This window comes from Bos grunniens, chromosome 4 (assembly GCF_055505025.1).
Source record: "Bos grunniens cultivar Pamir isolate PY7600 chromosome 4, Bosgru_T2T1.0, whole genome shotgun sequence".
Classification (NCBI taxonomy): Eukaryota; Metazoa; Chordata; class Mammalia; order Artiodactyla; family Bovidae; genus Bos; species Bos grunniens.
In genome coordinates, this window is record NC_141168.1 from 30,571,464 (window position 1) to 30,598,903 (window position 27,440).

Genomic DNA, 27,440 nt, shown 5'->3' on the forward strand with positions numbered 1-27,440 from the left:
AGTATTGACTTTCTTTTCTGATGATGTAATGAGAGCTTAATGAAATAGAACAATAATGATAAAATATCTAAATTCTCCACTATGTCAGAAGCAGTCAGCTCCAATTTTAAAGCGAGTCTTTATCATTCACCAGGAGTAGATTTCTATGTAGTTAGTATTCTCTTGGTTCAGTTTTATGAGATCCTTTGCTGGTGACTTGGCAGTCTCTATTCCTGGAGGTCATGTTGGACTTTTGTGTGTGAAAAAATGAAAATGTAGTTCTACTACCTGGGCCAATGAACACATAAAGAGTTTCTCCATTGTGTCATTCTTCTGAGGAACTATCACTATTGATAACTATGTAATCTATCATCAGAGAGCATTAAAAATGATGTATCATTTTGCCCTGCTTGTACCTTAGAAGTCCTGACATTACCAATTCTAACTTTCAGAGTTGGCTTAGTAATGTCATGTGCTTCATCAAACTTGGGCAAAATAGACACAAAGGAAATGTAAAAATAGTGGCTTTTTCATGATTTTCCTGGTTAGTTAGTTTTACTGAAGATAGTTGAAAAATAGTGTGTATGTAATTTTTCTATAACAAAACTACTACCAAACTAGAATGTATTTGTTTTTTTTATTTTATTTTATTTTTAAACTTTAAAATATTGTATTAGTTTTGCCAAATATCAAAATGAATCCGCCACAGGTATACCTGTGTTCCCCATCCTGAACCCTCCTCCCTCCTCCCTCCCCATACCATCCCTCTGGGTCGTCCCCGTGCACCAGCCCCAAGCATCCAGTATCGTGCATCGAACCTGGACTGGCGACTCGTTTCATACATGATATTATACATGTTTCACTGCCATTCTCCCAAATCTCCCCACCCTCTCCCTCTCCCACAGAGTCCATAAGACTGATCTATACATCAGTGTCTCTTTTGCTGTCTCGTACACAGGGTTATTGTTTCCATCTTTCTAAATTCCATATATATGCGTTAGTATACTGTATTGGTGTTTTTCTTTCTGGCTTACTTCACTCTGTATAATAGGCTCCAGTTTCATCCACCTCATTAGAACTGATTCAAATGTATTCTTTTTAATGGCTGAGTAATACTCCATTGTATATATGTACCACTTTTTTCTTATCCATTCATCTGCTGATGGGCATCTAGGTTGCTTCCATGTCCTGGCTATTATAAGCAGTGCTGCGATGAACATTGGGGTACACGTGTCTCTTTCCCTTCTGGTTTCCTCAGTGTGTATGCCCAGCAGTGGGATTGCTGGATCATAAGGCAGTTCTATTTCCAGTTTTTTAAGGAATCTCCACACTGTTCTCCATAGTGGCTGTACTAGTTTGCATTCCCACCAACAGTGTAAGAGAGTTCCCTTTTCTCCACACCCTCTCCAGCATTTATTGCTTGTAGACTTTTGGATCACAGCCATTCTGACTGGCGTGAAATGGTACCTCATAGTGGTTTTGATTTGCATTTCTCTGATAATGAGTGATGTTGAGCATCTTTTCATGTGTTTGTTAGCCATCTGTATGTCTTCTTTGGAGAAATGTCTATTTAGTTCTTTGGCCCATTTTTTGATTGGGTCATTTATTTTTCTGGAATTGAGCTGGAGGAGTTGCTTGTATATTTTTGAGATTAGTTGTTTGTCAGTTGCTTCATTTGCTATTATTTTCTCCCATTCTGAAGGCTGCCTTTTCACCTCGCTAACAGTTTCCTTTGTTGTGCAGAAGCTTTTAAGTTTAATTAGGTCCCATTTGTTTATTTTTGCTTTTATTTCCAGTATTCTGGGAGGTGGGTCATAGAGGATCCTGCTGTGATGTATGTCGGAGAGTGTTTTGCCTATGTTCTCCTCTAGGAGTTTTATAGTTTCTGGTCTTAGGTTGAGATCTTTAATCCATTTTGAGTTTATTTTTGTGTATGTTGTTAGAAAGTGCTCTAGTTTCATTCTTTTACAAGTGGTTGACCAGTTTTCCCAGCACCACTTGTTAAAGAGATTGTCTTTAATCCATTGTATATTCTTGCCTCTTTTGTCAAAGATAAGGTGTCCATATGTGCATGGATTTATCTCTGGGCTTTCTATTTTATTCCATTGATCTATATTTCTGTCTTTGTGCCAGTACCATACTGTCTTGATAACTGTGGCTTTGTAATAGAGCCTGAAGTCAGGTAGGTTGATTCCTCCAGTTCCATTCTTCTTTCTCAAGATAGCTTTGGCTATTCAAGGTTTTTTGTATTTCCATACAAATTGTGAAATTATTTGTTCTAGCTCTGTGAAGAATACTGTTGGTAGCTTGATAGGGATTGTATTGAATCTATAAATTGCTTTGTGTAGTATACTCATTTTATGTAAAATGCCTCTTCCATAATTCAAAGCTTAGCCCAACGACCAAATAGTTTAAACCTTTCTCCCTGGGTTCCGCTTGTGGCTCTCTGGAATTTTTACCACAGGTCTTTGTATATGTTTTTATTTGGGCACATACACACACACACACACACACACCTATATATGTTGTTGTTATTGTTTAGTTGCTAAGTTGTGTTTGACTCTGCGATCCCATGGACAATAGCCCACCAGTCTCCTCTGTCCATGGGATTTCCCAGGTAAGAATCCTGGAGTGGGTTGCCATTTCCTTCTCCAAGGGTTCCTCCCAACCAAGGGCCTTGTCTCCTGCATTGCCAAGCAGGTTCTTTACTGCTGAACCACCAGGGAAGCCCACCTACTATATATAGGCACACAGTAAATAACTTTGAAATAATTTGAGTGAATATAAATGATAAATAATTTGCTTGTAAAAATTCAACAAATTTAAATTGGAATGAATAGGATCCTATAAAAAGGCACTTTTCATAGATTATAGTATAGACATAGAAGTTACTATAAGAACAACGGGTTTTCCAGGTAGCTCAGTGGTAAAGAATCAGCCTGTCAATGCAGGAGATGCAGGAGACACAGGTTTGATCCCAGGGTTAGGAAGATTACCTGGAGTAGGAAATGGCAACCCACTCCAGTACTGCCTGGAAAATTCCATGGACAGAGAAGCCTGGTGGGCTGCAGTCCATGGGGCTGAAAGAGTTGAACATGACTGAGCTTGCACCCGCATGAACATAACAACAACTCTTAGTTTCAGAGCCCAGGACTTGAAGCAAAATATCTATCTTCCTGTCTATCTATCAATCTAACTGTTTACATAATGTATTATATATACATATGCATATATTACACATATGAAAAAGCCAGGTAATGTTCTGCTTTTCTTTTTTTTTTTCTAACTAGTAATGAAATTAATAAAAACACTTGTTATTTCTTATAAATTTCTTACATTCGTAGCATCTATTTCAAAGTTAAATGTAGTCTAACTGTGGAAAATAAAAGGAATTAAAACATACACATTTCCATTTAAAGCTGTAATATTGTATCTGAAAATACAGTACTAGCAGTCAATTCTTACCAGTTAGTAAATAAAAGCAAATGAGGAATAAGGATTTTAATTCTCTTGTAGTAAATATAGTTAATTTTAAGTGAGCTTTTTCCAATTTTGATTTGCATTTTATTCATGCATTAAATACATTTACATACTGCTCTCAATAAAATAATGCATGCTGATTAATCTATTGACTCCTTTCAAAGTCTTCCCCAACCCATCAGATGCCTATAGACATTAATGACACTTTTCTAATAATAGAAGAATAGGACCTTAAGAAATAATTTGATTTCTTAATATCACAAACCCAGATGTACTTTTTTCTATATCATTTCTTAAGTTCAGTTTGAGTTCTTCTTCCTAGATAATAATCGCTTAGGTCAAAAGACAGAATCTGTATTTTATTTTATTTTTTTTTTTTTCAGAATCTGTATTTTAGAGTAACAAAATAAAAATTGAAAAAAATCTATAATGTTCTAGTTCTACAGTATTTATTGCAACAATTTACCCATTATGCTCCTGTGAATCATGTTTCTAATGTGTGACCTTTAATAATAAAAGTAGGAATAAAGTTTTAGCTGCCTCATGAAATGTAGTAAAATTGCAAAGTAAAGAATCAAAATCACCTCTATTTGTGCTCACAGAAACCTCCAAAATTCCTCAATAGTAAAGTTATATATCATAGACAAAAATAATTTGAACATCATCTCATAAGGGATTCTTAAATAAGCCAGGATCTGGTCTATTTCAAAACTTAAACACATATATGTCATATCTAATTTTTTTTTGATTTTTTAAATTTATTTATTTTTTTTACTTTACAATATTGTATTGGTTTTGCCATACATCAACATGCATCCACCATGGGTGTACACGTGTTCCCCATCCTGAACCCACCTCCCACCTCCCTCCCATACCATCCCTCTGGGTCATCCCAGTGCACCAGCCCCAAGCTTACTGTATCCTGCATCGAACCTGGACTGGCAATTCATTTCTTATATGATATTATACATGTTTTAATGCCATTCTCCCAAATCATCCCCCTCCTCCCTCTCCCACAAAGTCCAAAAGACTGTTCTATATATCTGTGTCTCTTTTGCTGTCTCACATACAGGTTGTCTTAAATTTTAAAGTAATTATCTCTATATTAAAACATGTTAATGCTCACATCTATAAAAATACAATATATTGCACATATACTTATTTAACAAGACAACCTGGTTTGTCAAGAACCTGGTGCTCAAGCAAGAGGAGTCAGTTGCCCTCTTTTGGAAGTGTTCCTTCCCCAAATACAGCTGCTGGGATCTGGGACTTGGAGGCTATGCTGTAAGAGAACATTTTTTTCCCCTCTTAGAGCAGGAAAGGTAGAATAAAATAAATTGATATTCAAACACATCCTTACTTAAACTTATCTGGTACATTCTCAGTCAGATATAGAAAGGAATAATGAATAACAGTAGCTCCCAAAGGGAAACTCACCATATGGTAAATGGGTCTCTGCAGGTAAACAATTTCAACTTCAGAGCCTAGGATATAGCAATCAAGTGTTGATTCTCTGATCAGCATGCAGTTAATGCGGAAAGAGCTCCTGGCCCTCTAAACAAAAAAAGAAGAAAAATTCCCATCTTAATATTAGTGCCACAATGAGGACTTGAGGAAGGTTAATTATAAAAAAGCAATAGCACAAGGGACATCTCTGTCACTCTCACTGAGCATTAAAGTGAAAAGAGCATAATTCCTCTCAGCCAAAGGAGCAGACCAAGAGGTAATCTTGATCTGCATAAATAAGTACAAGAAAGTGGTCATGATGAACAAACCACAGTGGGCTTGCAGGGGTAACATAGGAGCTTTCTTGGTCTGCCCTGAGAATGAGTCTGGAATGATGAAGGGATATGAAACCAACCTAAACAGTACATGTGATTCCTTGTAGGTTATCTCAGGGGAACATCAGAAGGATTGATTCAATGACAAGTATATTACCCTGGGGTCTCTCAAGATTATATCCAGAAAGAAATTTTAGAAAGAAAAGACTGAATTCCATACTAATTTAACGGTGAGAGTTTCATAGGTATAAATAATTGTAGCAGTGAAATCTAATTATATGCCACTCATTCTTTGTATTTAAACTGCCTTTCAATCCTTAAAACCACTCCATTTATTGACGGACTAACCGGGGTACTGAGGTAACAATGGCCCAATTACACACACTCAGTAACAAGTAGAATCACTGTTAGAACCCAAGAAATCTGACTCCAAAATTTCCTTTTAAAACTATTTCTCTTAACACTGGATATTTTAGGAAATAGAAACTTACTATGGAGATGAGGCTAACAGGATCTATAATGTTTGGGTTTCAGTTGATCCCCTTTCTATTACTTGTTTTTGAAGATCATTTAACTTACAATATATAACTTCTTGTATCTTCCCAACTAAAAGTTTAGCCATTTCTACGAATGGAGTTGAAAACAAATCTATTTTTTGATAAATAATCACTTTGCTCTCAGCATCTAAAACTTGTTACCAGAAATATTGTCTTCTGCCAGACAGACAAATGGTATTATTTCTTATCCCAATGCCTATGATAGGCATTTTGATTGTTATTATTTTTTATTGTGTTTATTTCTGGAATTTTCTACTTCTTTGAGGTTACTATACTTGTCATTAGCTAGAAGCTACAATATGAATTTTGCATTCAAATTTCAGTGCCCTTTTCTGTGCATGCAAATATTATACTTCAAATGATATCATCTGTTCACACTTTTTATTGGAAGAACTCAAATATTAACACTTTGTTCTCTTTGAAGATGGTGATCTAAGTTTTATAAAGTAAACACTCCAATTATATTACTGGTTTGAAAGGAAATTTCTGAATTTTAATTAAAGATACTTGACAATTTTGATTAAAGATATTTGCTTTTGTCAGATTAATGAGGCATAGCTTTACTTGGTTTTCACTGATTTATTTTGATACATGGACAGGTAGAATTGCTTTGATTCATGGATAAATTTGTTTTAATAGAAGTATTTCCAAATTTCAAGTTTATATTTAAGATGAGTATAAACATGCTTAGATTGTTTCAACACTTTCAGTGAAGATTTTGATTTAAAAGTTGCTCTATTCCCTTCAATCCAACTAAAATTTCAGATTATGAGTAATTACATAGAAAACCTTTATAAAAAGCTAAAAAAAATCATATATAAAACTTATGCTCATAGCATATTAATAAAAGTAAAATCAGCAATTCATAACAGATATAAAATAATCATTTGTAGAGTAGCTGCAATCAATTATTATTATAACACTCACCAGGTTCAAGAGAATTAAAGAAAATCCTTATAAACATTGCTTACTCATTAACAAACCAGCTGAAAGATTATCAAATGCACTGCCTTTTTTTGTTGTTGAGATATTTAAGATATCCCAAGTTAATGATTCAAGGTATTATGAAGGGATTTTAAATGAAATCTATTGAAAATTTCCATAATGGGTGCCTCTGAAGTCTGAAACATGTATATGAATAGGATTTGTCTGATACTCTCCACCGCATTTTCAAGATTGGATAAGAGAGGAACATGTATTAAAATCAGACACCATTTCTTACATGTTGTAATTTAGGATGGTCAAGGAAGGAATACAACTTTTTTATACTCCCCTTTATATTTTTTACAATTTTACCATTCATCCTTAAGAGGCATTTATTAATAACAATCAGACTTGGTTTCAGTAAAGGAAGGTTGATTTACACTAAATCTCCTGCTGAGAACAATTTTAAAAACCCAGACACAAACACCTACTTTAAAACCCAAAGGAAATGCTAAGGGTGTGAAGAATAACCAGTTAGGATCTGTGAGAGGATGAAAGCACAGGCAGAGACAAGTTTAGGGCTTCTTTTAACTATTTTCTGACTCAAGAGAAAGTAGCAGAGAAGTATTTTCTGACTAAAGAGGAAGTAGCAGAGAAGCTGTTATCAGTCCTGCTATGCTAGGGGGCAGAAATTGGAGTTCAGAGATGGTAACCTGGTGAACTCATCTTGATTTCAGAGAATTATGACCAATAAGTAGAAGTGAGATAGATAGAGTGCCTTAAGAACTACGGAGACAGGTTTTTGAAATTGAACAGGAGACAGGGATCAAGACCATCCCCAAGAAAAAGAAATGCAAAAAGGCAAAATGGTTGTCCAAGGAGGCCTTACAAATAGCTTTGAAAAGAAGAGAAGTGAAAGGCAAAGGAGAAAAGGAAAGATATACCTCTTTGAATACAGAGTTCCAAAGGATAGCAAGGAGAGATAAGAAAGCCTTCCTCAGTTATCAGTGCAAAAAAATAGAGGAAAACAACAGATTGGGAAAGGCTGGAGATCTCTTCAAGAAAATTAGAGATACCAAGGGAACACTTCATGCAAAGATGGGCAATATAAAGGACAGAAATGGTATGGACCTAACAGAAGCAGAAGATATTAAGAAGAGGTGGCAAGAATATACAGAAGAAGTATGCAAAAAAGATCTTCATGACCCAGATAACCACAATGGTGTGATCACTCACCTAGAGCCAGACATCCTGGAATTTAAAGTCAAGTGGGCCTTAGGAGGCATGACTACGAACAAAGCTAGTGGAGGTAATGGAATTCCAGTTGATCTATTTCAAATCCTAAAAGATGATGCTATGAAAGTGCTGCACTCAATATGCCAGCAAGTTTGGAAAACACGGCAGTGGCCACAGGAATGGAAAATGTCAGTTATCATTCCAATCCCTAAGAAAAGCAATGCCAAAGAATGTTCAAACCGCCCCACTAATACACTCGTCTCACACAATAGCAGAGTAATGTTCAAAATTCTCAAAGCCAGGCTTCAACAGTACATGAACCATGAACTTTCAAATGTTCAAGCTGGCTTTAGAAAAGGCAGAGGAACCAGAGATCAAACTGCCAACATCTGGATCATCAAAAAAGCAAGAGAGCTCCAGAAAAACATCTGTTTCTGCTTTATTGCCTATGGCAAAGCCCTTGATTGTGAGGACCACAACAAACTCTGGAAAATTCTTAAAGAGATGGGAATACCAGACCACCTAACCTGCCTCTTGAGAAATCTGTATGCATGTCAGGAAGCAACAGTTAAAACTGGACATGGAACAACAGACTGGTTCCAAATAGGGTAAGGAGTACTTCAAAGCTGTATATTGTCAGCCTTGTCAAAAAACCCTGCTTATTTAACTTATATACAGAGTACATCATGAGAAATGCTGGGCTGGATGAAGCACAAGCTGGAATCAAGTTTTCTGAGAGAAATATCAATAACCTCAGATATGCAGATGACACGACACTTATGGCAGAAAGTAAAGAATAACTAAAAAGCCTCTTGATGAAAGTGAAAGAGGAGAGTGAAAACGTTGGCTTAAAAGTCAACATTCAGAAAAAGATTGTGGTATCTTGTCCCATCACTTCATGGCAAATAGATGGGGAAATAGTGGATACAGTGGCAGACTTTATTTTTTTTTGGCTCCAAAATCACTGTAGATGGTGACTGAAACCATGAAATTAAAAGACTATTGCTCCTTGGAGAAAAAGTTATGACCAACTTAGACAGCATATTAAAAAGCAGAGACATTACTTTGCCTACAAAGTCCATCTAGTCAAAGCTATAGTTTTTCTAGAAGTCATGTATGGATGTGAAAGTTGGACTACAAAGAAAGCTGTGTGCTGAAGAATTGATGCTTTTGAACTGTGGTGTTGGAGAGGACTCTTGAGAGTCCCTTGGATTGCAACGAGATCCAGCCAGTCAATCCAAAAGGAAATCAGTCCTGAATATTCATTAGAAGGACTGATGTTGATGTTGAAACTCCAACACTTTGGCCACCTGATGTGAAGAATTGACTCCTTGGAAAAGACTCTGATGCTGGGAAAGATTGAAGGCAGGAAGAGAAGGGTATGACAGAGGATGAGATGGTTGGATGGCATTACCGACTTGATGGACATGAGTTTGAGCAAGCTCCGGTATTTGGTGATGGACAGGGACATCTGATATACTGCAGTCCATGGGGTTGCACAGACTTGGACATAACTGAGGGACTGAACTGAGTTGAACTGATTATCCAGAACTCACAAGAACTAAGGCTCAGATTTACATCTACTCAATCCTTGAAATTTGATTAAGTTGATCCTGGATTGCTAGCACAACAAATCTCCTGGCAGAAACAGAAAGGTTGTATGTTGAAAGATAACTTCGTGTAAAACCATGATATTTCTACAATTTTGTTGATTCAATGTGTAGCACACAGTGTTAAAAAGGAAAGTAATATATTGACAAGAGAAGACAGTATTCAAGAACTTAAAACATAGGCAACAGAGAAAGGACATCATAGTTACCAGCTACAGGTTTTAGCATCAGTTGCCAGCAGCATATGCAATTATCAGGCAGACAAGCAACACCATCACTGCAGAAGCCTATGAATAACAGTTAGAACTGGACATGGAACAACAGACTGGTTCCAAATAGGAAAAGGAGTACGTCAAGGCTGTATATTGTCACCCTGCTATTTAATTTTTATGCAGAGTACATCATGAGAAACACTGGACTGGATGAAGCACAAGCTGGAAACAAGATTGCTTAGAGAAATATCAATAACCTCAGACATGCAGATGACACCACCCTTATGGAAGATAGTGAAGAAGAGCCAAAGAGCTTCTTCATGAAAGTGAAGAGAGGAGTGAAAAAGTTGGCTTAAAGCTCAACATTCAGAAAACTAAGGTCATGGCATCTGATCCCATCACTTCATGGGAAATAGATGGGGAAACAGTGGAAATTGTGCCTGACTTTATTTTTGGGGGGCTCCAAAATCACTGCAGATGGTGACTGCAGCCATGAAATTAAAAGACACTTATTCATTGGAAGGAAATTTATGACCAACCTAGATAGCATATTAAAAAGCAGAGACATTACTTTGCCAACAAAGTTCCATTTAGTCAAGGCTATGGCTTTTCCAGTAGCCATGTATGTATGTGAGAGTTGGACTATAAGGAAATCTGAATGCTGAAGAATTGATGCTTTTGAACTGTGGTGTTGGAGAAGACTCTTGAGAGTCCTTTGGATTGCAATGAGATCCAACCAGTCCATCCTAAAGGAAATCAGTCCTGAATATTCATTGGAAAGATTGATGTTGAAGCTGAAAGTCCAATACTTTGGCCACCTGATGCGAAGAGCTGACTCATTGGAAAAGACCCTGATGCTGGGAAAGATTGAAGGCGGGAGGAGAAGGGGATGACAGAGGATGAGATGGTTGGATGGCACCACAGACTCGATGGACATGAGTTTGAGTAAACTCCAGGAGTTGATGATGGACAGGAAGGCCTGGCATGCTATGGTTCACGGGGTTGCAAAGAGTCGAACATGGCTGAGTGATGAACTGAACTGAACTGATGAACATCAATCACCATGACATCAGCTGGCTCAAGGCACCCCTCCCTGACCATAAGAACCCAGGAAGAAACCCTTCTCAGACTCTTTGATCTAATCTCTAAGTGTGCTGAGCTTTTACTTAATGAAGAAGTCATTAACCCTGTGTGGTTAATTTTAGAGTAGATTAAATTTGGAAAGTGAATTTAAGCCATTTAAAACAAAAGAGATTTGAATAAATGAAAGTTTCTTTACTCTTCAGCAGGAAGGGAAACTGAAGGAGATTAATGAGACATAGAGGTAATTATGTCTTCCAGATACATTTAAAAAATTATTGTTAGCTCTACTCTCATTTATCATATTTTTTCTCTTGATCTATTTTATTGTAATTCACCTCTCTGAAGATATTGTTGCTTCCGCTACATTTTGCAGTGATATGTGGGAGGTGTGAGGTGCTGTGCCTCTATTTAACATTATGTGATTAGTGGAGTCTACTCTTTTTAATATTCTTGTTCTTTCCTCCTTTAGTCAGGAATAACATATAAAGTTAAGACTTACAGTAAAGTGGGCTCAAAAAAATTCCAGATAATTTCCTTCAAATTTATATACTGCACTCTTCTTTGCCGAGGTTTCTAACACTTCATATGAAAAACATAGTTAGATAATTCAGAAGCCCTGCTTAGAAATAAAATTTTCTTTATCCTAAAACTACCTGAATATTTTCTCTTATGGAACTTATGGGAAGAAATATTAATAAGTTAAAACTGAATTAATAAAGCTATACTGTTCTAAGCATTACCACTGACATTCCACAGGCAGTGTAAGACGTTAGATACAAAACCCGTACAAGAAGCTACCAACAGTATTATAAATACACAAGAAGAGCATGATTCATCCTGTGTATTTTCTCTTTAAAGAGTTCATTCTTTGGGGACAGTCTGCTGACAACAGTACGAACCCCAAACATTTGTAAAGATATTCAGAAAATAATGAAATGTCAGTAGAAACAAAATTATAAAGCATCATGTAAATTTAACATATAAATATACTACATATGAAAAGGAAATTTTCTTATAGCATTCTTTAGGTAATCTTTACTCAGTTATGCATCTCAATCAGTTATCATTTATTAATCGAAGAGTTTCCTTATCATCTCCAATATTCAGGTAGAGATAAGTACAATTAAATATTTCAATTTAATAATAATGTGTAATAATGATGTTACATTTACTCTAGTATAAGTCTATGTAATAAATACAACTTTATGGTTTACAAGTCTCTTTTGCCCTAATAGCCCTTTAGGAAATTGTTGTTGCTCTTTAGTCTCTAAGTGGTGTCTGACTGTGTTACCACTCCATGGACTGGAGGCCGCCAGGCTTCTCTGTCTATGGGACTCCCCAGGCAAGAATACTAGAGGGGGTTGCCATTTCTTTTAGGAAGTAGAAAGGCATTTATGACAATTGACGTTTCACAGATAAGGATACTGAAACTGGAAGACGGCAAGTTACCAGATCATAATCATAATGAACTTAGAAGAGGAGGCAAGATTAAGACAGAAGCCTTTTAATAGTACGCACAGTACTCTTTTTGACACAGCACTCTTCTTATTTTTCTGAAAAGTTTATGTTTCATATGTTTGTAGTTCTCTGGTGGCGTCTGAGTATTGTGTTTGCTATGCTTTACACCAATGTTTTTAAAGGAAAGAAAATAACATTGGAATATGCTTTATTTATCAACAGCTTACAATATTCCATCACTGTCTTAAGTGCTTTACATCAGTTAACACATTTAGTCATCCCAAAATGCAATGAAGAGGATACTATCACTAAAACCCTCCCCAGATGGAGACGTTGAGACCTGGAAGGATTCAGGGCTAGGCAGAGTGCTGACCAGACTGTGTACAGACTGATCCGATCAAACAATTCATCCCCAACAGAGAGCACATTATCCCAGAGCTATTGGCTCCCTGTCCCGAGCGACCACAGGGTCCATCTCTGTGACAAACACCGATGGATTGAGGGAATCATTTGGAACCACTTTTTTTTTTTTTAATTGGATTTTTAAGAAAGCATTTGTTTATTTATTTGTCAAATCACAGAGCATGTAGGATGTTAGCTCCCCAACTAGGGATCAAACCCACGTTTCCTGCATTGGAAGTGGCAGGGCCTTAACCACTGGACTATAGAAGTACCCAGCTCCACTTCTAACCAAAGCACATTTCATCCTGACCTCAGACTCATTCTGCAAAGTTCAAATAGCTACTGTTCTCCAAAGGAGTACTGGAGAGGAAATTAATGATGCTGATCATCATGCTTGTTTTCCTTGGTCAATGCCCAAATAACAGGTCCCTGCCGTGTGCTGCCATCATCACAGTGCTCTGATTTTTTTTTTTCGCCTTTGACTCACAGGTTGACACTTCCACTGCCCACAAAAATCTAAACACTATGGTCTCTCTAACTCCCATATCCTTAGAAAGGGACCCTCACACCCCATATATTGTCATGTCCTCAGCATTATTTCTCAATATTTCTGAAACCTGAATTTTCCTTAAAACATTATTTCCTATGGATCCATTTAAGTGAAGAGCTTTTATTCTCAGAAAATATATAAGCCAGAGTCAATATTCTTGATCACCATTTCCCCTCCTCTAAAAGTAAGCATTCAGAGCATTTAGGAAATACTAATAGCTAACATTTAGTGAGCACTTGTGTGTATTAGTCGCTTAGTCATCTCTGACTCTTTGTCACGCCATGGACTGTAGCCCACCAAGATCCTCTGTGCATAGAATTCTCCAGGCAAGAATACTGGAGTAGGTAGCCCATTCCCTTCTCCAGGGGATCTTTCCAACCCAAGGATTGACCCTCGTCTCCCAATTGCAGGCAGATTCTTTATGGTCTGAGCCACCAGGGAAGCCTAATGCACTTACCACATGCCTGATCTCTTTTAAGCAGTTTTTATGTACTTGCACATAAATCTTCATAATACCTATAAGACGATTATTGCCATCACTCCTTGATAGATTTTACATCTTAAGCCAGAAAGTGATCATTTTAACCCTTATTATAACTCCCATGCTATACCTGTATACCTATATATCTCTGTATTGATTCTGTTCAGCCATATTTCAAAAAATCAACATTTTTTCTTTCAATAATAATTTACTTTCTTTATCTCTATTAAGTAAATACATAATTATTTTCTCTTCTCATACTTCAATTATTTTCTACCACGCATTACTTATGTTTTTAACGAGGAAGAATCTTCATTCCTTGTCATTTATTTCTTTAAAAAGACATTTAATCCAAATTTGAGTAACAATATTGTTATAAATTTTGATCTATATGGCTACTTAGTTTCTTTTTTCTGGATCCATTATACTTAGGAAGGAAATAAAATATAAATAATGGAATATAAGATCTATTTTTTTTTTAATTTATTATATAAGACCCTTAAAAAAGGAAGATTTCCAGAAGTCCAATTGTAAGAAATCTCCATTCTCTGACTGTAGTAAACCTGACATGGATGCTCCCCAGGTCATGTGTATTAACTGATTTTGAAATCAGTCGGATAGGCCAGGCCATGACTCAATATGGCTATAATAATTGCTACACTTCGGCTATTGAACCTATTTTAATGTCAGAGATAATTTTTAATACACATATATTTAGGTTTTGTCCTCTTTTATACAAACTAAATCATCTAGCTCGTATCATCTACAGAAACAATGACTTTGTAGCCAGGCTACAACGGTTGTTATTCAACACACTACAAAATTATTTATGAAGAAATAAACATTGGAAATAAGCACATAAACAGGGGTAGCATCTAGTATAAAAAAACATTTGGGAGTTTTCTTTAAAAGCCTGTTTATATTTTCAATGTAAAACATTAAGTGCATGCCACCAAATCCATATGCCAACATGTTCAACGGCAGTAGCTATGACTAAACAATTTTTAAAGGCACATAGGTAAAAAGGGCTTCCCTCATAGTTCAGTCGGTAAAGAATCTGCCTGCAATGCAGGAGACTTGGGTTCAATTCCTGAGTCGGAAAGATCCCTTGGAGAAGGAAATGGCCACCCACTCCAGCATTCTTCCCTGGAGAATCCCATGGACAGAGGTGGCTGGCAGGCTACAGTCCACGGGGTCGCAAGTGTTGGACACGACTTCGCAACTAGAGAGAGAGAAAGAACGTAAAACAGGGCTTCCCAGGTGGCGTTAGAGGTAAAGTACCCTCAGGTTCGATTCCTGGGCCAGGAAGATACCCCTGGGGAGGGCATGGCAACCGCCTCCAGTATTCTTGCCTGGAGAATCCCATGGACAAAGGAGCCTGGAAGGCTGCACTCCATAGGGCTGCACAGAGTCAGACAAGACTGAAGCGACTTAGCATGCAGGCAAGATAAAACGTGTCACAGACCCCACATAACTTTTTTTTTTTTTTTCCTTAGTGCTATTGCATTGAACAAAAAGGCTTTCCCTGTGGCTTATCTGCCTGCAATGTGGGAGACTTGGGTTTGATCCCTGGATTGGGAAGATCCCCTGGAGAAGGGAAAGACTACTCACTGCAGTATTCTGGCCTGGAGAATTCCATGGACTGTATAGCCCATGGAGTTGCAAAGAGTCGGACATGACTGAGCGACTTTTACTTCAACTTCTTCAACTGCATATAACACTGTTCTTAAAAATATGCAATTCCCACTAGCAATAAAACTTAGCTGAAAATTAAAAAAAAAAAGGCTTGAAAAGTCACGGGTATTTTACAAAAATTATTGAAGGAAATTTTGAAAATTACATCACAGAGTTCATATTCTAGGCATATTTGATGACATCCACCTTAGTAAGAAAATTGGATTGATCATTCTGTAACACTACTTATAAGAGGCTTTACCAATTGAATATATGCTACAGGGTTGATTGCTTTGTTCTTTTATTTTTTTAAACTGATATTTATTTTTCTTTGTTTTTCATTATTATAATTTTGAAAAATTTGTGTTTTTTTTTTTCCAATCTTTTTTTTTATCAATTTTTATTTTATTTTATTTTTAAACTTTACAATATTGTATTGGTTTTGCCAAATATTGAAATGAATCTGCCACAGGTATATATGTGTTCAATCTTAAAAGATGTTTTCAAGTATTAGTAGTTTATGTTACTTATGTAACATTTGAAATCTTTTCACTCGCACATATCAGTATCATTCCCTTATTATTATTGTTATTTCATCTACTGAATAATAATCTGTTGAAAACTTACTATGTGCCAGACATGATTTTAGATTCTGGAAATTCATATATAAACAAAATAGCTACCAATAGCTTACGTTTTAATGAAAGGAGACTGGTATTAAACAAACAGAAAATAGAAAAAGAAAAAAAAAACCCAGATGATTATAAATGCTATGCCAGAAATAAAAATTGGGTGATGTGATAAAAAGGAGATGAATGGCAACTATATGCTGTGTTACCAAAATTATTTCTTTGAGGAAGTGACCTAATAGCCATTCCCCTGGCACTTCTTGCCTAAAAGAGCATTGATTGTATCCATCTATTCACTCTTGAATAGGATTCTTGGATTTGTTGATGGCATCATAACCTTGAAAAGAAAGTAAAAAGAATGGGCAGAGAGACTGCACAAGCGCTTGATATATTTGGACTTCTTCATTAACTAGCTTTGTGATAGTCCTCCTTCCAGAATTCTTGTAAGTAAAATAGTTAACCAACTATAAAGTTACTCTTGGGTGCATCTTTCGTTTATCTCAGTATCAACATTCTAAAGGATACAGAAGTAGAATTTAAATTGAAGCATGAAGGATCAAATAAAGAGCCCAGGTATAACAAAGTCGGAGAGAGGTATATGCAAGGGAAAATGACTGGTTCAAAGAATGTATGGCTGGAATGAGCCTTTGAAAAAGAACAGAATGTGTGTGGGGTTTAATGGTAAGGATGAATAACAAAGATGAAGTCAGAGCTACAGCAGGTTCAAACTGAGCAGGGTTTTGTTAGTCAGGTTAAGGTAGGTGTTTGACTTTATTCTAAAAGTATAGGAGTCATTCCAGTGTTCTAATCTAGGGAGTAGCAATCTCTGGTTAACATTTAAAGAAACCTCAACTAGCTGCCACCAGTGGGGGAGTAGAGAAGCAAACATTGAAAAGAGGGTGATCCATTTAATATAGAATTGCAGAAGTCTTGGGATCATAAAGAACCTGTGACGGATTCATTTTGATATTTGGCAAAACTAATACAATTATGTAAAGTTTAAAAATAAAAAAAAAAAGAATTGGACATGATTGAGTGACTAACACGCACACACAGGCAAGAGATAATGGCAATATGGATTTGATAACAACAGTGGAGAAGTGAATAGATTTGATATTTATTTTCTGGATCTGTAAGACATAATCATGAGTTGGATAGATGAATGAAGAATAATTGCTTAGTTTTTTAATTGGTCTTTCACCTAAAATGGCCTCAAATATTTAGAAAGAGTAAATAAATATTGCATAAAAATGTGTCTCTAGTATGAAAGAAATTAAACCTCTTTTCATAGAATTCAAAACTTTTCCTCATATAAAATAACTAATATTAAATATCTACTATAAATTAAATTTTGTGTCACTAACTAGGGATGAAAATATGTAAATTTTTATGTAAATGACTACCTTAACATGTAGTGATATTCTAACAGGAGTATCTCTAAGACTCTATAGGTAGCCAACATAGTAATTGCATAATTGTAGGTGTCTTTTGTTCAACAACTAGGTTGGAAATTTCCTTACACGGGGGCATGTTTATTTTACTTCTTTGTTGTACCCATGGTACCAAGAATAGTGTGAGGAATATAATGAATGCAAAATACATAGAAGCCTAGAAGTTCAGATCTGTACAGTTAACTACCAGGCATTTTCCAGGAGAGGCATAAAGGCAAATTCTGAGTAAAAACTCCTCTAGAAAAACACTTTATTCTTTTGCAAAGACCAAAAGAATCATCTAGAGCAGAGGAGATCTTCTTTAGCAATAGCCACAACAATCCAGTACATGTAGTCAGACACTATTCCTCCATCAGTAAAACAAGGTAAACGTCTCACGATCAAAGACTATTAAGTTAAAAGGTACATCTTAGGTCCAGGGGTAAAATAATGTTTACTTTAGCTTTTATACATCTGAATTATCACATTTTTTTTTCTTGAAAGAGTTCTATATTCTAGCTTAACTCTTTGTTTAAAATGGGCTAAAGTAAAGCTGTAGGAGACAGGGCCTCTGCATCCCACTGAGATCAGGATCACCAGAGCATCTGTCCTTCAAGAATGCAGCCAAGTATGCAAATACCCTCTACCTGCTGAGGGAGGACGTGCAAGTGACCTGGTCCTCTGGCCAACTGGCAATAACCGTGCTGGTGGTTTAGCAATTTTTTTAACTCTTGCTGGGAGGGAAGATAAGAATATTCTTGCTTGTTTGACTATATATATATACACACACACACACACACACACACACAAACAAAAACTATATATATATATACATATATAAAACACAAAGTATACATTTTGCTGGTAACTTGTTTGCTGACTTTAGAGAGAGAAAGGCCTAGAGTTAATCATCTCTGCCCTCATTACTGCAGTCAGTGGAAATCATTACAGTTGGCTGCAGGGCACACAAGGATAATTTGTCCATCCAAGAAAAGGAATTAAACATTGCAAAAACAAAAATCATAAAACTGCAGTATAGTATGAAGAGACCAACCTTCTTAAATTGCACAGAAATGTTTTAGTTCTAAACAAGAAAGGCACAAAGTAACATCTTCCTAAATGAAATTATAACCTATTTTGATCTTTCAAAACTCAGGTTTGCTGCTGTGTTAAATTTGTTATGAGATTAAATTTGTATCTGTATTATTCTACACAAGCTTTTCTTTCTTTTATCTTAAGATCCTAACTCACTATTTCATCCATTTCTACAAAAGACATTTACAAAACAGATACTCTTTGCAGGACTTTTAAACAAGCTTAAATGCCAGAAGCACTGAACTCAATTTGGTAGCTATATAATGGGATGTTTTAATTTCTAACCTAAAGCAGCTCAGCCAAAGATATAAAATGCCAAGGGGATCAATCTATTGTTGAAATGTGCTTTTCAGACAGACCTATTGAAAATAGCCCTGACAAACAAATTCAAACATTCCCTGTCTGGTCAGCTTTGGTAAAGTAAAATACTATCTTTGTGTTTGACCCAACTCTGGTTGAGAATCAGCATTAACCAAGCTCCAATTTTCCTTGACTTAAAAACATCTTTCTCTACCTAAATATAACATTACCTGAGTGACCCCAATGGATAAATTTATCTCAAATCCATATAGATCCCCTCACAGAATAACATGAATATAATGAAAATAAACATGTTCTGAGGGGCTTCCCTCATAGCTCAGTTGGTAAAGAATCCATCTGCAATGAAGGATACCCCAGGTTGATTCCTGGGTTGGGAGGATCTGCTGGAGAAGGGATAGGCTACCCACTCCAGTATTCTTGGGCTTCCCTTGTGGCTCAGCTGGTAAAGAATCCTCCTGGAATGCAGGAGACCTGGGTTCAGTCCCTGGGTTGGGAAGATCCCCTGGAGAAGGGAAAAGCTACCCACTCCAGTATTCTGGCCTGGAGAATTCCATGGATATAGTCCATGGGGTCTCAAAAAGTCAGACACAACTGAATGACTTTCACTTCAGTTCACTTCAAACATGTTCTGAGATGCTATTATGATAACAAAATTAGAGAGGAACAATAATTATGAGTTTCAAAATCATATATAAACTCTCATACATGAATCTTAGGTTAGTCATATTTCACTGGAGGAGCCTGGTATGCTACAGTCCATGGGGTCGCAAAAAGTCAGACATGACTGAGCGACTTCACTCACTCACTTGGTTTGGCAGGTACTTGTGATAACCTCAGCTAGCTGAGATTTCCTCTAAGGTTTGGTTTTCTCATTTTTACTTTCTTCTCTTTTCTCCTTCTTTCCCTCCTCGACTCCCTCCCTTCTTCTCTACACATTCTAGTGTAGATAGCTGGACAGTGAAACAGATGACATACCTGATGGTAAGAGCTATAGAGAAAAATACAGCCGGGAAAGAGAACTGGCAGTGCTGGAAAGGAACATTTGGTATTTTAAACAGGCTGATCAGAGGGCTTCCCAGGTATTGCTACTGGTAAAGAATTCACCTGCCAATGCAAGAAACTCAAGAGATATGAATTCAATCCCTAGCCAGGACAATCCCCTGGAGTAGGAAACTTGTAACCCACTCCAGTATTCTTCCCTGGAAAATTTCATGGACAGAGGAGTCTGGCAGGCTACAATCCCTGGGGTTGAAAGACTCAGACATGACCGAGCATGCACACACATGCTCAGTCACATAGGATGATCAAGGAAGTATTTATATATTAAAAGAGTGAACAAGGAGGTCTTACTGAAAAGGGCACCTTTGAGAAGACCTGAAGGAGATGGAGGGTAAGTCTTATTAAGCTGCACAAAAATCTTTGAAGTTAGAGGATGGTTAATGTGTCCAGCAAAGAGAAAGCAAGTCAGTGACGCCAGAGCTGACTGGGTTGCGTGAAGAGTGAAGAGCTGACTGGGTGAAGAGTCATTTGTTTATTTTAAATACTTTCTAAAGATTTTGATTCAGTAAGTCTGGGTACAGCCCAAGAATTGATATATTTTAAACTTTCTATGGATTGCTGGGGTCCAGCTCTGGCTGATCCAGGGTATTTGAAGGAGAGACGGCATAGGTGACCTATTTATTTAAATATTTATCAAAGATATAAAGAGTAATAGAATGAGGATAGCTCAGTGAGGAAATTCAGTGGAGAAAAGAGGCTGAGTAGCTTGGTTTACGCGGGAGACCAATAAAACTTCAAGACAAGAAGTTTGCACCACTTACATAGGCTGCAGGCATCCTTCCGTTCTCCTGAAGGAGAGGAGACACTGAGGCCTCCCCGGTCGGATCTTAGAAGCCCAGGCATAATTAGTAAGCATGGTGGGTTCCGCGCTCCAGATGGAGACTCAGCCAGAGTGAGAGAGAGCGCGACATGGGGAGACCAAGTTTCGGTGAACAAGGCCCGCACTTTATTTTCCAAAGTAGTTTTTATACCTTAAGTTGTGCATAGAGGATAATGGGGGAAGGGGTGGAGTCATGCAAGGACAGCAGTTCCTGATCCTAATCGAAGCCAGACTTTCAAACTTATCATATGCAAAAGTTCAGGTGATTTACATCATCTTCTGGCCAGGAAGCCTGTTAACATTTTAAGAAACTTATTTTCTCTAAAGGTCATTATTCCAAAGTCAGGAGACACCCTCCAAAAGCATTAGATAAAGTTGCATTCCTATAGGGCAAAGGTGTGGTGGGCTCAATGAAGAAAAGAATTAACTCAAGGGTCCAAGGTTACAAACATTAAAGCTACTACTTACACCAATTATATTAATCAATACACTGCCAGGGACACAGCAGGTAAGGGATATGGAGACTTAGCAGCAAACATTGGCCCAATAAGTGAAAAACCCTTCACCAATACAATTTCTAATCAATCTTTTAACTACTCAAAGGAATCTGTGTTTAGAGTTTAGAACATCTCCCGCCTCTCACAGTTGGGAGGCTCTGAACAATCACATGTGGCCAGAAAAACCTATTCAGGCAGGCTAGAGGACTTCCAAAGGAGTTTGTAGGTTGAAACACTGTCACACCCAGGACTTATTAACTGGAGCTGTAAGCTAACTGTTTTTTCAGAGAGGTAGTGGGGGACAGCCCCCCGTAAAGTCAGACGTGTAGGTGAAAGCACAAAGCAGAAAGTAGGCAGACTCTGGTTTGGGGGGTAGATGCTCGAGAATTTCCAGGGGGACTCCTGAGGCTCGATCCCGCCTTTGCGTATGCCGAGCCTCCTTCCTCATGACCTTTGTCATGGGCGGAGTTCCTCATGCTGGCTCCCGGGATCGGATAATGTTAAATCATGCACCATCCTCTCAATGATGTACATTGGTTTCCAGCAAATCGAAGGGGAAAAAATAAAAGCATTCAGCATCTTCTCAACTTAACTTAGTTTATGTACATTATTTTAATATTAAAACAAAACAGAAATACCCTGTAACTTTTAGTGAACTTAGAAGACAGTACATTCCACAAGTACTTTCTCAAATGAACCCTAAATTCCTGCTTACTGTTTTTCAATAATAGGCATCATGGCATCTCTATTCTTTACTTTTTTTAACTTTTCAATTCTTGAGTTTTTAAATGCCCTTCATTCCAGTTATCCTTGAAGACAATAGGAAAAGCTAAATGAAGTAATCCATCTTAAGACAGGCACTGTCTTCAAACCCAATCTGTGTCTCTGGTACAGAAAAAAGTCCATGTGTTTTCCTATATCATTATTCTTAGTTGTTTTAATTACAGCTTACATGTTCTCTTTGGATATTTGAAATACTCCAGAAGCGTGTTCTTCCAGCAGTACTCTATAAAGAACAACTCAAATAATAGTTTTACAAATATTTAATGATTAAGTATTCTCTTCCTATCACTTTTGAGTTGTTTATAGGCATATATGTAAGTCTATATATCATACAAACAGACAGACATTCACATCTGTTTTTACCAAAAGAGCTTACAGATTGGTGATGGTACACACACACACACACACACACACACACGCACACACACATCTTTATGTATCCACAATGGATATCAGACTCATAGATGTGCTCAGTTAACAGTTACTAAATAGATAACGTTAATGGATAAATGAATGGCTAAATTGTCTTAGAAAGTGCTAACTTTCAAAGGACACACACAGAATGTCTGCTGTATTTGGTGGAGTTGTTGTTTGGTCCCCAAGTTATGCTGGACAGTTTTGTGACCCCATGGACTGTAGCCTTCCAGGCTCCTCTATCCATGGGATTTTCCAGGCAAGGACACTGGAGTAGGTTTCCATTTCCTTCTCCAGAGGGTCTGACCAACCCAAGGATTGAACCCACATTTCCTGCATTGGCAGGAGGATTCTTTACCACTGAGCCACCAGGGAAGCTCACATACCTGGTGTGCACAAGCCCTTATTGTAGGTCCCATCCCAGGCAACAACAAAGGGACATAAAAGGCCTTGTGTACATGTGCAGCTTCAGATCATGGCAACATCTGGGTCTTTTGGGTGTTTCATTTCTAATTAGATTTTAATTTCTAGAGGATATTTAATTTTATAGAATACTGAGCAGACAGTACAGAGAGTTCTTGTATACCTCCTCATGCCTTCTCATGATTAACCCACTTGTCAATATCTTGCATTATTGTGATACCTTAATTACATTTGATGTATCAATATTGGTATGCTATTATTAGCTGAAGTCCATAGTCTGCATTAGGGTTCACTCTTTGTGTTGTACATTCTGTGAGTTTCAATGTATGCATAATGACCTGTATTCATTACATTATCCTAATTAGTTTAACTTCCATAAAAAATGACTATGCTCCACCTGTTCATCCCTTTCTCCAGCCACTGATCCTTATACTATCTCCATAGTTTCACCTTTTTCAGAAAGTTGTATAGCTAGAATCATACCAGAAGGTGGCTTTTTTCAGTTTAGCTTCTTTCACCAATTAATATGTACTTCAGGTTCCTCCATGTCTTTTCATGGCTAGAGAGCTTATTTCTTTTTATTATTGAAAAATATTATGTTGTAATGTCTATACCATAGAGTGTTTATCCATTCACCCATTGAGGGACATACTTGTTGCTTTTAAGTTTTAGAAATCATGAAAAAAGATACTACCATAAACATCTATGTGCAAGTCTCTACATGGGCACAAATGTCTGAAAAGACATTCCACCAAAGTAGATATCTAAATAGCAAGAAAGGGTATAGAAAGATGTTCCACCTTTCATGTCACAACATAAGCAAACTGCAAATTAAGACAACAGCATGATACCACCCTACAGCTATTAGAACAGCTAAAATCCCAAGCACTGTCAATACCAAATACTGGCCAGGATGCAGAACCAGGAGTTCTCACCCATTACTGGCATAAATGCAAAATGGTATAGCTACTTTGGAAGATGATTTGGTGATTTCTTACAAAATTAAACATAACTCTTACTATATGATCCAGCAGTTGTATGACTTGATATTTAATTACCCAAATGAGTTGAAAATTCATGTCTACACAAAAACCTTCACACAGATGTTTATAGCAGATTTATTTATAGCAGATTTATTTATAGCTGCTAAAACTTGGCAGCAACCAAGATGTTCCCTGGTAGGTGAAGGGATAAGTAAACTGTAGTATGTGGGTACTAAGTCACTTTAGTCATGTCCAACTCTTTGTAACTCCATTGACTTTAGCCCATCAGACTCCTCTTTCCATGGGATTCTCCGGGCATGAATACTGGGGTGAGCTGTCTTGCTCTTCCCCAGGGGATCTTCCTGACCCAGGGATCAAATCCATGTTTCTTATATCTCCTTCATTGACAGGTGGGTTCTTTACCACTAGCACCATCTGGGAAGCCCCAAGTGTAGTATATCCAGGCAATGGAATTTATTCAGTAATAAAAGAAAATGAGATATAATGTCATAAAAAGACATAAAGGAACTTTAAATGCTATTACCAAGTGAAAGATGTCAGTCTGAAAAAGTTACATACTATGATCCCACTTTATGCCATTCTGGAAAAGTAAAAACTATCCCTGGTTGCTTGGGGCTGAGGGATGAATAGGCAGAATACAGAAGATTTTTAGGGCAGTCAAAGTACTCTGCAAGATACTATAAATGAAGTATATATGCCATTATACATTCCCTGAAATTTACAGAACTACAACACCAAGAGTGAACTATAATGTAAATTATGGGTGATTATGATGTGTAATGTAGGTTCATCAACTATAAAAAATGTACCTCGATGGTGGGAGATGTTAATAGTGAAGGAGGCTATGCAAGTTTGGGGCAGAGGGTGTTTAAGGAAATCTCTATGCTTTCTTTTTAATTTCATAGTGAATCTAAAATTGCTCCAAATAAAGTCTTCAAAAAAGAGAGGTGGCTAGAATCCAAGATGATAATCATTGCAGAATAGAAGATTTGGATACAAAGTTGGGTAACTCACTAAAGAGATACATCTGGAGAGCAACTTTAATGACATTTAAATATATCAATCATACAATTAACTTACTAAAAATCCTAATATTCTTTATTACAATGTTTCTCATCATAGGCCAACTTTTCCATTCCTAAATCTTATGACATAATCACTCACTCCTAAATTAATCCAATTAGTTTAGGAATGAGTTTTTTTTCAAAACTGTTTTTTCTGCCTTCAGTTTCAGCCCCTTACATCCATAATCCACAGTAAAACTGTATTTCCTGGTGGTGGCTCAGTTGGTAAAGAATCTACCTGCAATGCAGAAGACCCGGATTTGATCCTTGGATCAGGAAGATCCCCTGGAGCAGAAAATGGCCACCTACTCCAGTAATTCTCGCCAGGAAAATCCCATGGACAGAAAAGCCTGGTGGGTTACAGTTCCGTGGGGTTGCAAAGAGTCAAATGTGACTGAGTGCGCGCACACACACACACACACACACACACACACACAGAGCTGTATTCATACCCCAAAGATGCAAAAACAAGGCATCACAAATAAGGTGGCTTAAACAACAAAAATGTATATTGCCTCATAGTTCTGGAGGCTGAAAATGTAAAATCAAGGCATCAGTAAGACCTATTACTTTCAAGGGCTGTGAGGGAAAACCTATTCCATGAGTCTCTGGTAGACTTGGGCATTTATTGACTTGTAGATGGTACTCTTTCCATATCTTCACATCATCTTCCCTGTTGTATGTATCTGTTTCTGCCTAAATTTCCCCTTTTTATGAGGACACCAGTCATACTGGATTTGTTGTCGCTGTTGTTTAGTCAGTAAGTCATGTCTGACTCTTTGTGACCCCATGGACTGTAGCTCCCCAGGCTCCTCTGTCCATGAGATTTTTCCAGGCAAGAATACTGGAGTGGATTTCCATTTCCTTCTCCAGGGGATCTTCCTGACCCAGGATTGAACCAGTGTCTACTGCATTGATAGGAGGGTTCTTTACCAACGAGCCACCTGGGAAAGCCAGTTGTTATTGGATTTAGGTCTACCTTAGTGACTTCCTTTTAACTTGATCATCTGCAAAGGCCCTATGGGTCACATTTATAGATACTGGAGATTAGAAATTTAATGTTTTTTTTTAAGGGGGGAAACATAATTCATTCCACAACAATTGCCAAAAGGCATCATTATGAAGAAGGCCACAGCATATTTGTCCCTTTTTTAGCTCTTCATCACTATTTAATAAAGACTATTTTCTTAGGATAAGAAAAGATAAGTAAGGCTGTTCCTATTCTACTTCCAGGATATGCCTGATGCTCCGACTCTTCTGGGCATTGCTGAAATCATCACCACCTGAAATCTTTTTCTCTGCCAGTAGAAATTTTACTGATTTTTCATAACTCAAACCCAAGTGAAGTATTCTCTAAAGAGCCTCACTTGATTCTCTGAGTTCCAATTAATCTTCTTCTATCCTCTTTTCCATAGTATTTATTTAAACCTCTTTAAATTAAGATTCACAAAGCCTGACTTCTTGAGTCCTCTTATGAGTCCATTTTTATCATTCTTAGATAAATTCTATTATATTCCTTTTAATACACCAATGGCATGTGAACAATAGGTATTTAAGAATATCTAATTTAAGTGATCTATGTCTAAAAGTTTTCAGTAATAATACACGTATAGATTTTTTTTTTTAACTAAGGGACATTGTTTTTCCAACTCTCTGCCATAGAAACTAAAGTGGTAACAAGGAGAGTATTCTCTTCTCAATTTTGGCCTATTTTTTCATTTTATCTATTTTAGTTCTCATGTTAAATCATAACATTTAGCTGAGCTTTAATGTTCGCACTTAAGATGAAAACCTAAAATGCACATTTAATGGGAATGAAATTCTTAAATCATACTACTTCATGATGCATGATTTAAGAGTTTCATTCCAATTAAGTATATGGATAAAGCTATAATTATTGCCACTCTGCCTTTCTATTTATAATTTTACCCCTACTCAAAAGGTTTAATGATTTTATTGGATAATTTTGGGAGATGAAACCTGTCTTACAGCTTCTTTATTTCATTTAAAATTCTAAATACAAGGTTTCACCTTCAACATTTGGTTATATAATGGATAACATAGTTGATCCATCTCTCCCTGATGATAATTCTGGCCTTTACTTAAAAGGTATCATAATTTAAATGCTATAAATCTAACCAGTAGATAAATTTTTTTTCACTAGGATTATGGCAAGGCAGCTTGAGGGTAACTGATGAGTTTCTATCACCATCTGTCAGGGGTTGAGGTGCATTCCTGTATGCTTCTCTTCTTAATGGGAAAATAAGCACATTTATGTACATCTCTGACTAAACTAGGGCCAAATACATCTCAAGAATCTCTGCTTCCTTTTAGAGAGTGTTCATTCTAAGGCAATTACCATATGACAGGTGGAAAGCTCAAGTGAAACCACAGCTGCAGTCCCTTAAATGATGCCTATAAACAATGGAAATAACCTAGGATATTTCCATGATCATACAAGAAAGGGTTGTCAG

The 27,440-nt window shown here is 37.0% G+C and overlaps 1 long non-coding RNA gene across 1 annotated transcript in view; it reads right to left on the bottom strand.

Annotated features, from left to right (window-relative positions):
• LOC147373875 (uncharacterized) overlaps positions 1-21,004 on the bottom strand; it is a 137,938-nt gene extending 116,934 nt beyond the window's left edge. Inside the window, exons 1-2 of the long non-coding RNA XR_015163157.1 lie at positions 20,723-21,004; positions 4,897-5,013 (exon numbers count right to left, since the gene is read on the bottom strand). This is a non-coding gene — a long non-coding RNA (uncharacterized LOC147373875). The remainder of the gene's footprint in view (positions 1-4,896; positions 5,014-20,722) is intronic.
• Between the last annotated feature and the right edge of the window lie 6,436 nt (positions 21,005-27,440).